Source organism: Callorhinus ursinus, unplaced genomic scaffold (assembly GCF_003265705.2).
Source record: "Callorhinus ursinus isolate GAN/ISIS: 27379988/994484 unplaced genomic scaffold, GSC_fseal_2.0 scaffold7, whole genome shotgun sequence".
NCBI classification, from domain to species: domain Eukaryota; kingdom Metazoa; phylum Chordata; class Mammalia; order Carnivora; family Otariidae; genus Callorhinus; species Callorhinus ursinus.
In genome coordinates, this window is record NW_027397069.1 from 65,737,992 (window position 1) to 65,748,943 (window position 10,952).

Sequence of the window (10,952 nt, forward strand, 5' to 3'; positions counted from 1 at the left end):
AGAGAGAGAGAGAGAGAGAGAGAGAGAAAGAAAAGAAAGAAAGAAAGAAAGAAAGAAAGAAAGAAAGAAAGAAAGAAAGAAAGAAAGAAAGAAAAGAAAAGAAAGAAAATCTGATTCATCATATTAAACTAAATAAGAAAAAATATATTATCATGTTAATAGATGGAGAAAAGGCATTTAACAAGATCCAACATTCATTCCAATAAAAAAACTCTTAGCATCTAGGAATAGAAGAAAGCCTTCTCAACCTGGTAAACATCACACATAATAGTGAAAGATTAAATACTTCTCCCTAAGACCAGGAATAAGACAGAAATGTCTGCTTTCACCACTTCTGTTCAGTATTGTATTGGATGTTCTAGTTACTGTGATTAGCCAAGAAAAAGGAATAAAAATTACTCCAATTTAAAAAGTAAAATTCCTTATTTGTAGATAATATGGCTATCTATATAGAAAATTTGATGAAATTGTACCAAAATAAACAAATAAAACTCCTAGAACTAGTAGGTGAATTTAGCAAGGTTGCAGAATACAAGTTTAATATACAAAAATTAATTGCATTTCTAAGTATTAACAACAAATAATCAAAAATTGAAATTTACAAACAACATACAATATTATCCCAAAATATGACATAATTTGGAATAAATCAGACAAAAAATATGCAAGACCTGTACACTAAAAACTATAAAACATTAATAAGAGAAATTAAAGAAGACCTAAATAGCTAGGCTGTGTTCATGGCTCTGAAGACTCACTGTTGTTAAGATGTCAGTTCATGCTCTCTCTCTCTCTCTCTCAAATAAATAAAATCTTAAAAAAAGAAAAAAAGATGTCTGTTCTTTCCAAATTGACCTAAGTATTCAATGCAATCCCAATTAAAATCCCACTTGGATTTTTTTGGTAGAAATTGACAAGGTAATTCTAAAATTTATATTGAAATAAAAAATCTAAATTAGCTAAAACAAATTTTAAAAGAAAAAGAAAATTAATTTTTCTGATTTCAAGGCTATTATAAAACAGAAGCAATCAAGACAATGATTGTCTTAATTGGCATAAAGATAAATAGATCAATAGAAATAAGAAAAATTCCGAAGATATATGAACATATCAACAAATATTAACAGCTGATTTTTGACCAAGGTACCAAGACACTAAAGACAGTTCAGTGGAAAAACTGGATATCCTATGCAAAAAAGAGAGATGACTTCAGTCTATACCTCATACCATATATAAAAAGTAACTCAAAATAAATCCTAGATTTAAGTATAAAATCTAAAACTATTAAACTTCCAGAACAAAAGAAGAAAATGAAAAGACAAGCTATAGACTAGGAAAAAATACTTTGCCCATTTTTAATATTGAGTTGATTATTTCCTTATTATTGAGTTTCAAGAATATTACAGATAAAAGTCCTGAACAGATTTATGTTTTGGAAATATTTTCATTCATTTTGTTGCCTTTTATTCTTTAAGAGTCTTTTTTTCTCCAAGTTTTTATTTAAATTACATTTAATTAGCGTACAATTTAATATTAGTGACAGGTATAGAATTTAGTGATTCATCATTTACATACATTACCGGATGCTCAACACAAGAGCCTTCCTTAATCCCCATCACCTGTTTAACCGATCCCCACCACCTCCAACCACCTCCCCTCCAGTAACCATCAGTTTTAAAGAGCAGACATTTTTAATTTTGATAAGGTCTATTTTACCAATTTGCTCATTTATGGATTATGCTTCTGGTGTCATATTGAGGAAATCTTGCCTAACCCAAGGTCACAAATGTTCCCTCCTTGCTTTCTTCTAGAAGTTTTATAATTTTAGGTTTTATATTCAGGACTGTAATCCACTTTGAGTTATTATATGGTGAAAAGTATAAAACAAAGTCAAAACAATTTTTTAAAGTTTGAAAATATTTATAAATCAATAAAGTATTTATATCCAGAACATATAAAAATATTCAAAACTCAGTAATAAGAAAATGCACAACCAGTGACATAAGTAAAAACAATGAATAGATGCTTCACCAAAGAAGATAATATAGATAGTAAATGAACATATGATAAGATGTTCAATAATGTTATTTATTAGTAAAATGCAAACTAAAACCACCATGAAATACCACTACTCACCTCTTAGCATGTTTAAAATCAAGAAGACCAGTCAAACCAAGTATTGGCAAGGATGTGGAGGAAATAGAGCTCTCATGGTCTGCCTCTCATAGGTCAGATTTTTAAATCGTACAATCATTTTGGAAATGAGTTTGGTAGTTTCTGAGAAAAGTTAAGCACATACTTACTATATAATCCATCCTTCCTCTCCTAGATACTTACCCAAAAGAAATGAAAACATATGTCTACAAGAAGCCACTAGCAGCTTTTATTAATAGCTCAAAACTGGAAACAACCCAACTGTCTATCAGTAGAGCTGAATGGACAAAAACATTTTGTTTATTCACATGTATTAGTTTCATAGGGCTGCCATAACAAAATGGGTGGCTTAACCAACAGATATTTATTGTTTCACAGTTCTGGAGGCTAGAAATCCAAAATGTTGGTTGCTTCTGAGAGCTATGAAAGAGATCTGTTCTGGGCCTCTCTCTTGGCCTCTGGCAGCCTCAGGAATTTCTTGACTTGTAGTTGATGTTCACCCTGTGTCTTTATATCATCTTCCCTCTGTGCATTTCTCTGTGTCCAAATTTTCCCATTTTATAAGGACACCAGTCATATTAGTTTAGGGTCCACCCTAATAACCTTATTTTAACTTGCTTACTTATTTCCAAATAAGGTCACATTCTAAAGTACTGGAGTTCAGGACTTCAACATATCTTTTTTTGGGGGGGGGGTTGGAGAGGCACAATTCAACCTATAACACTATACAGTAGGTTACTATTCTTCAATAAAAAGCAAAAGCATAAATGACTTTGAAAACATGAGTGAAAGAAACCAGATAAAAAAAAATAGTACATACTGTATGATTCCATTATATAAAATTCTAGAAAATGTAAACTAATCTTAAACTACTTTCTTTATAGAAAGCAGATCAGTGATTGCCTAAAACAAGGGATATATGGATATTTCGTTGGTGATGAATGTTTGCTATTTTTATTGCGATAATTATGGTCATGCAGACAAGATGATTTAGAGACAAAACAATCAAATTCAGTTGGTGGAATGAAACCACACAGAAAAATCATCCAGTTATTGGCAATGTTGGGTATCATTATCCAGGACAAAGGAACCAGTAGTTCTCTCCCCTCTGGCTTCACCATCATGTCAGTTATGCTCTTTGTACTGACATTCCTCAGAGCTATTGTGAATTTGGTTCCAGACTACTGCAATGAAGTGACTATGGCAAGTCAAAAAATTTTTGTTTCCCAGTACATGTAAGAATTATGTTTATACTGTATTCTAGTCTATTAAATGGACAAAGCATTATGTCTAAAAAATGTACATACCTTAATTAAAAAATAATTTATTGCTGAAAAATGCTAATCATTATCTGAGCTTTCAATGAATTGTAATCTTTTTGCTTGTGGGTGGCCTTGTCTCGATGTTGACTGTGGCTACATATGCCTCTGAGGCGGTGTAAACAGACATGACTATCAGTTTTGCTAATTATTGGATCCTTAGCCAAGATGTTTTATTTTTCTGGGTCTTAGCTTTTTTAACTAAAAGACAAAGATAATCATATCTATTGCAATTCAACTAGATTTGATAATATCTACAGTTATTCCATGTTAGCACACTTTAAGAAGAGATTTTTTATAACTCTGGCATAGTATTATTTGCCAGCCATTGTTCTAAGCAGTGTTCAAATATGAATTCATTTAATTCTAATAATCATAGATGTAGGTATTATTTTCCTCATTTTTAAAGCTTGAATAACTTACCCAATGTCACAAAGCCGTAACGTGACAGAGTTGAGACTTGAGCCAAAGAGCACAGTCTGGCTGCAGTCTGTGTTCTTAACCACTATGCATTGCTGCCTTACATTTGGGATTAAATGTAAATTTTAACAGGAAAAAAAAAATCCATGTCACTCACTAAAAATGACAGTCATTGTGTTGAATGAAGCAACAGTTTTCATTAGCCAACATTAAATAATACTTCTGTTTAGTTATTTGTTACTGTCTGCCAAAGTTTCTAGCACTCAGGCACACACAAATATCGATTAGCTGACTTGTCACATTGTCAATTCTCAATTAGCCAAACTGACAAAACACAGGGATCAAACAAGTAATAGCAAATTATTTGTATTTGGCCTGTGCATATCTAATATACTAGAGCAAGATGGAGAGTGTTCTTGTCTGCAATTCCCCTTCCTAAATGTCCTCCCCTAGCACATTTACTAAATTGTCTCTCAGATATTCTGCAAGATGTCAGTAAATTTTCTAACTTGCTCTCATTAAAATATTTTCTATATTTCTGAAATCATTTTACTCTCTTAGCCTCTATGAGTCTGTAACTCATCCCTTCGTGAGCTCAGGGATGGCAAGTGCGTTTCGACTGGAGTGTCAACTCTGGATAGTTGTGTCTCCCTGGGAACAATGGTTAGAAGAGTTCTGAGGCTGGCTCCTGGTGTAATCAATCATATGGAGCTGCATCTACAGGGGACTAAGGGAAGCATGCACATAGGGTCACACTTATTTCCATCCCTGTGGCCCATCTCCATACTCAGTACTACATGTCCAACCATCAGAGTACAATAAGGTATGTTAACTAACTGGAATTTAAATAAAAACTTAAATAATAATGGTGAGGGATTCAAACACCACTGTTCGAGAATCCTCAAATAGTAAGAAAGACATCCTCACTTTATTAAATTGAAGTTCAGCAAAGATAGAGCCAGCAACTTTGATTTCTGCTTGTCACTCTTAAAAGTCAGCTGGGATTCTACTCCTATTTCCTCAGCTTCAAATGACTGGCCTCTCAAATAAGTGATTCAGGAACCAGGATCATTAGAGATCCCCTTTCACCTCAAAGTTGAGAAGCTGGAAATGATGCAAGTCAAATCAAGGGTGGTAACAGAACCTGAGAACCTAGTGCTTTGGCAACTGAAAGTAAGGATCCTCGTCTTCTACGAGCATTGCTTTATCTATCTATGAAATGTCACCTATTTCTCAAGGATGAGTCATTGGAAATAATATATTTATAGGATAAAGATAGGGAATATCTGAAAATCATTAGAATTCATTTTCCTAATATTAACTTAGATAAAACCAATTTTAATGTTGTACATGACAACACAAAAAATTAATTTATTTGAAATGCTCTCTAAAGGAGGAAGTTAACTCAATTTTCTTTCATTAAGTGCCCACTTCCTAGGAATCTAAGGAGATGGTCTCTGTATGAAGAAAAGGAAAAATCCAAAAGAGCTCAGTGGAAGACTGAAGAAAGAAAAATTGGGCCAGCCCTTTGCTGTATATAGAAGAGGCTCTCAGCCAAAGGGCCAGTGATTACCTCAGAATATGGTACTGTCCTCAGATGTTAACTCTTCCTCTTACTACAATCCTACCGTACAGAAGCACAGGAAAGCATGTTCATTTTTTCTACCTCAGAGACCTCTGGCAGCCTGGAATGCTCTAGTGGTGCTTGGATTTCTTCTCCCATCACTGTGGCAAATCTCTTCAGAGCAAAGATTTCAGGCACATCTGTCTGGTGGGCCAGCCTGAGACACACATGAAAACCTAGGGCAGAAAAAGAAACTACCATGTTGTGGAAAAATATTTCTGCCATTTTAATTTTAGAACATTAGAAATAGACTTTTAAAATGGAAAGTAGCCCAGTGGCTTTAAAATTCTAGCTATTGGTTTTTCCAAAAACTCTATAAATGAAACTGAATCCTTTATCCCTCCAAAAAAAAAAAAAAAGAGTGGATAGAACTGTGTCATTTCACAAGGTGACTTTTTTTTCAAAGCCTTTTTGACTCTCAACTTTAAAAAGGCTGACATTCAATAAGAGCTAAAAGCCTCACATTATTCAATCTTCTTTGAACTTCTCTTGAATGTGGTCTCTGATCATGGTGTTTTTGTATAGACTCCCTTTATAGCAGCTGCCCAATGATCCATTAAAATGACAAATGAAGGGCCACATGGTGGGCTGAGCGCACTTAGTGCAACTCTGACAGGAGAGATGACAAAACAGTTTCTTCTGGTCAGTTGCAGAGATGCCTCTACACCTGGGAGCAGAGGGAGAACTTTTAAGTTAAAGCATAGAATGATCTTTGAAACTCCAGAGACTGGAAATGGAATTGAGGAACCATGGTGCCAAATGAATCAAAGTGATTTTAAATTGATATTAGAAACCGAAGGATGCAAAGCTAGTTAGAGGATTTGCTACAATCATGTTCCAATTATAACCTCTTGTCAATGGGTTAAACTAGCATCTTTATGAAGTTTTATGAACATCATTGAGTTGATGAAACCATCCATGATTATCTCTTTAATTACAATTAAACCTAGATTATTTATACTAATGTAGAATCTAGATGCATGACAGAGAACTATAGATGACAGATGACCACCCTGGGATTTTTTTAGCCAGCAACCATTAATACCCATGAGCGTACTACTGCAGAGATCAAATTGTATATTGCAAGCTTTGAGAAACACAAATGTGAAAATTTTAGTTTTTTGACACAGGACTTTTTTATTGTTATGTTAATCACCATTACATTACATCATTAGTTTTTGATGTAGTGTTCCATGATTCATTGTTTGTGCATAACACCCAGTGCTCCATGCAGAATGTGCCCTCTTTAATACCCATCACTAAGCTAACCCATCCCCCCACCCCTCTCCCCTCTAGAACCCTCAGTTTGTTTTTCAGAGTCCATCGTCTCTCATGGTTCGTCTCCCCCTCCAACATACTCCCCTTCATTCTTCCCCTCCTGCCATCTTCTTCTTTTTCTTTTTTCTTTTTTTTTATTGTTATGTTAATCACCACATATTACATAATTTGTTTTGGTGTAGTGTTCCATGATTCATTGTTTGTTCATAACACCCAGTGCTCCATGCAGAATGTGCCCTCCTCAATACCCATCACCAGGCTAACCCATCCCCCCACCCTCCTCCCCTCCAGAAACCTCAGTTTGTTTTTCAGAGTCCATCATCTCTCCCGGTTCGTCTCCCCCTCTGACTTACTCCCCTTCATTCTTCCTCTCCTGCTATCTTCTTCTTTTTCTTTTTTCTTAGAATATGTTGCATTATTTGTTTCAGAGGTACAGATCTGTGATTCAACAGTCTTGCGCAATTCACAGCACCCACCATAGCACATACCCTCCCCAATGTCTATCACTCAGCCACCCCATCCCTCCCACCCCCCACCACTCCAGCAACACTCAGTTTGTTTCCTGAGATTAAGAATTCCTCATATCAGTGAGGTCATATGATACATGTCTTTCTCTGATTGACTTATTTCATTCAGCATAACACCCTCCAGTTCCGTCCACGTCGTTGCAAATGGCAAGATCTCATTCCTTTTGATGGCTTCATAATATTCCATTCTGTATATATACCACTTCTTCTTTATCCATTCATCTGTCGATGGACATCTTGGCTCTTTCCACAGTTTGGCTATTGTGGACATTGCTGTTATAAACATTGGGGTGCACGTACCCCTTCGGATCCCTACATTTGTATCTTTGTGGTAAATACCCAGTAGTGCAATTGCTGGATCGTATGGTAGCTCTATTTTCAACTTTTTGAGGAACCTCCATACCGTTTTCCAGAGTGGCTCCACCAGCTTGCATTCCCACCAACAGTGTAGGAGGGTTCCCCTTTCTCCGCATCCCCACCAACATCTGTCGTTTCCTGACTTGTTAATTTTAGCCATTCTGACTGGTGTGAGGTGGTATCTCATGGAGGTTTTAATTTGGATTTCCCTGATGCCGAGTGATGTTGAGCACTTTTTCATGTGTCTGTTGACCATTTGGATGACACAGGACTTTTAAGGGACTCCATTTCTAGTTAATGTGAGCAACAATGAGCTGGATTAAGAAATAAGTGCTACATGATTTCTGTTTGATTAAAAAAATTTTAATGAAAGTCATAAACAAGAGGCCCATGTATTTTCTTTTTAACTTTCTATTATTTTGAAATGATTTTAGATTTACAAAAAGTTGCAAAAGAGAATGGACTAGAACCCCATGAACCCTTTACCCATCTTTCCCCAATGGTGACACCTTTTATAACTAGTACAATATCAAAATCAGTAAATTGACATTGGCATGTTACTATTAACTAGATTACAGACATTATTTAATTTTCCCCGGTTTTTACACAAACTCATTGTTCTGCCAAACTTTGAAGAAACAGATTATTCCAAATATATATTAGAGGAGTACCCATGAAATGTCAATATTTGGTCAGCTGAAAATTGACTATGAGTTGTAAACTTGATATAAATATGATTCTATTTATGCTATTGAGAATTTGCAACAATATTTTCTCTTTTTGTTTTCTTACTGAGTTTATTTTTGTTTTTCTTTTTCCACAGAAGTAAACAATATGATGTCTTTGAAAGAAATGTAAGTAGTTTTTTTATATGAATTTAAATGAACATTTTATAGCTAAGATCATTTTGGGTTTTCTATATAGACAGTCTGATGTGAATAATGACAATTTTATTTCATCTTTTCTAATCCTTATATTATCATTTTTCTTGATGTACTGTTTTATCCAGAACTATCAGAATAATGTAGAAAGGACATGGTATTAATGGGTTTTTGATTTTCAAATAGGATGATTCTAATGTTTTACCCTTATGATGTTGGTATAGATTTTGAATATATAACCTTAGTCACATTAAAGGCTTTCTTACCATGGCTTTACCAAGAGCTTTTTTTTTTTTTTTTTTTTTAAATCATGAATGAGTACAGAATTTTCCAAATTCTCTTTGTGCCCCTATTAAGGTGTTTGTACTTTTTTCTTTTATATTAATATGACTGACTACATTTAAAGATTTTTCTAATGGTAATCCCTCCATCTCTAGAATAAGACCAACTTGGTCAGAATATAGTTTCTGTTCTTTATATTACTGAATTCAGTATGCTTTTATCATGTCTAGGATTTTTTTATGTAGATAAATGAGTGATATTTTATAATTTTCTTTTATTATATAGTCCTTGTCTGATTTTGGTGTCACAATTGTACTGACCTCAAAAATGAGTTGGGAAATATCCTCTTTTTCTATTCTCTAGGAAAGTTTATGCCATATGAAATTGCTGTACTTACCAATAATAGAATTCCAGAGTTTAGAGGAAAATAAGTTTTAATCAACACATATGTACCATTAACATTAAAAATTTTTTACACTGGCATATTAAATATTATATTCAATTTTGTAAATTTGGTGGTTTTATATGACATAAATTGTTCTAGTCTTCCAATTTACTAGTTCTTGATTGGGGAAGGTTTTGTTTTTTAAAGCTCCAATTGATGAATGTAGTGGTGGTCCACTGGAGAAAATTTCATTGAGTATGGCAAATACAGTATGATGATATCAGTAGTTGTTTTACCTGAGTTTAATAAGCCACAACACAGTCACCAGATTTACAAGCTTATCTTGCCAGTATTTGGTGGAACATGGATTCTAATCTTGACAAACTGACATCAGAAAACTTAAAGTCTTGAATTCCACACTGAAAAGGAGATAAATCTGTACAATGCCTGATTTTCTGGGAGGTATTCAGCAACTACAAGGTAAGCAATGAAAGCTGGCTGTCCATCAGTAGTTGCTGTCAAATTCTGGCCTCTCATTATCAAATATATTAATCATAGTTTATGTGTCTTGGGAAGCAGTCCTTATTCTTCTGGAGGAATACCAGAGAAATAAGTACTTTTTGAAACTCACACTTTGAAAAATATGCTTGACTCCCTCTACACTGAAGGAATAATAAATAAAGTGTACACACACACAAAGACATAAGCCATAAGGGGCACCATCATAACCACTCCCTTGCATACACTCTCAACACCTCAACTTCTGCCTGGCCTCACCATATTCATTTGGCAAAAATCACAATCCTAGTTAAAACCAGCTGTCTGCATATTTCATACCTGTATCTGTACAGCTAATATGGCTGGTGGAAAACACACTATCACATTGATTGATCCTACCTCAAATTTATAATTTTAAGGCAAGTGGACCCTTATTTTATGATGCCCAACAATCATCTTATAGTTCCCTATTTCATTCACTCTCCTATTCTTCTGGAAAAGTACAATCAATTTTTGTTATTTGCTGCAGTTACAGCCTTTGAAGTCACCAGCAACAGTGAACTAAGGCATACTGAACCAGTGCTCCTAGCAGAAATACAGAGTTAAGTTCCTAAAACTTCTGGCCACATTTTCATCAACTGATCGTGTATAACCTTGTTTTTGTGTGTGTGTGTTTTCATTTAAAAACATCTTATTTAATATATATTATTGATGTACTAACATTGAACTTACAAGTCAATAGCATTATAACTCATACCTAAATAAAGCTTATCTAATACACGTATTTTCTCCATAAGGCATGCCACAGACTCCCTGCTCTTAGGAACACTAGACAGCACTTTAGCACTATGCCTGGAAGGAGGCAATGTAAACAGCAAAATCACCAATAAAAAGTACAAAATGCTAAAAATCTGGCTCTAAATACACCATGAAGAAGACATTTTCTTCATATCAGTTGAGAAACAAGAGAGAGGATCATAGGGGAAGGGAGGGAAAAATGAAACAAGATGAAACCAGAGAGGGAGACAAACCGTAAGAGACTTAATCTCAGGAAACAACTGAGGGTTGCTGGAGTGGAGGGGGGTGGGAGGGATGGGGTGGCTGGGTGATGGACACTGGGGAGGGTATATGCTACGGTGAGCACTGTGAATTGTGTAAGACTGGTGAATCACAGACTTGTACCTCTGAAACAAATAATACATTATTTGTAAAAAAAAAAAAAAAAAA